Genomic DNA, 738 nt, shown 5'->3' on the forward strand with positions numbered 1-738 from the left:
GGTGGGTTTAAGGCCCACTAGAATTTTGAACTCGGTCAGACTCTTTGCTAGCAATAACTGGCACAATAAGTGATTGTGGTACCGAAATGGGGAGCAGGGTTGGGGTGAAGCGTGCGGAATGGTGTCCATGAAACTGCACCCAGCAGGAGTGAGCTCCTTCAGAAGTCTGTTTAGGGGGTTAAATCAGAGGCAGCCGTTCCCTGTAGTGAGGAGACTCATTTCCTTCTGACTGCTTGTGAAGCTTGCATTTATTCAAGGCTGTGCAGATCAGATGATGTGTGCTGTGAGATTACAATTGGGAATTTGATTCTATCAATCGCTACACTTTTAACTCATTTCTATTTTCATTGACCCACCACATTGAATAGAAGTTTAATGATTGATTGATTCTGGTTTGAGTTTAATTTTCATATTGATACTGGAGTGATCCAAGAATTATTGCAGGGCTGACTCACAGGACCCACCTGGTTAAAAAAATAAATAAATGGGGAAACCAACAGAGCTTCTCTTGAAAGAAAGTGAGTTTAAACGGAACAAAAGTGTTGCACAAGTGGCTTCCCAAATGGTGCCAGTGGGTGAGTGGTTCAGGTGGAACACAGCCTTCAGGCCAAAGCTGACCTTGGGCTTTGATCTTCAGTTTGTGCTGTTAGCTGGGTGTGCCTTGGGAAAACCAACATATTCCGACTCGATTATGATGTGCCCTCCACCCCAAGTTAAAAAAATCTTGTCAACAGCATC

This window comes from Carcharodon carcharias, chromosome 26, assembly GCF_017639515.1.
Source record: "Carcharodon carcharias isolate sCarCar2 chromosome 26, sCarCar2.pri, whole genome shotgun sequence".
NCBI lineage: Eukaryota > Metazoa > Chordata > Chondrichthyes > Lamniformes > Lamnidae > Carcharodon > Carcharodon carcharias.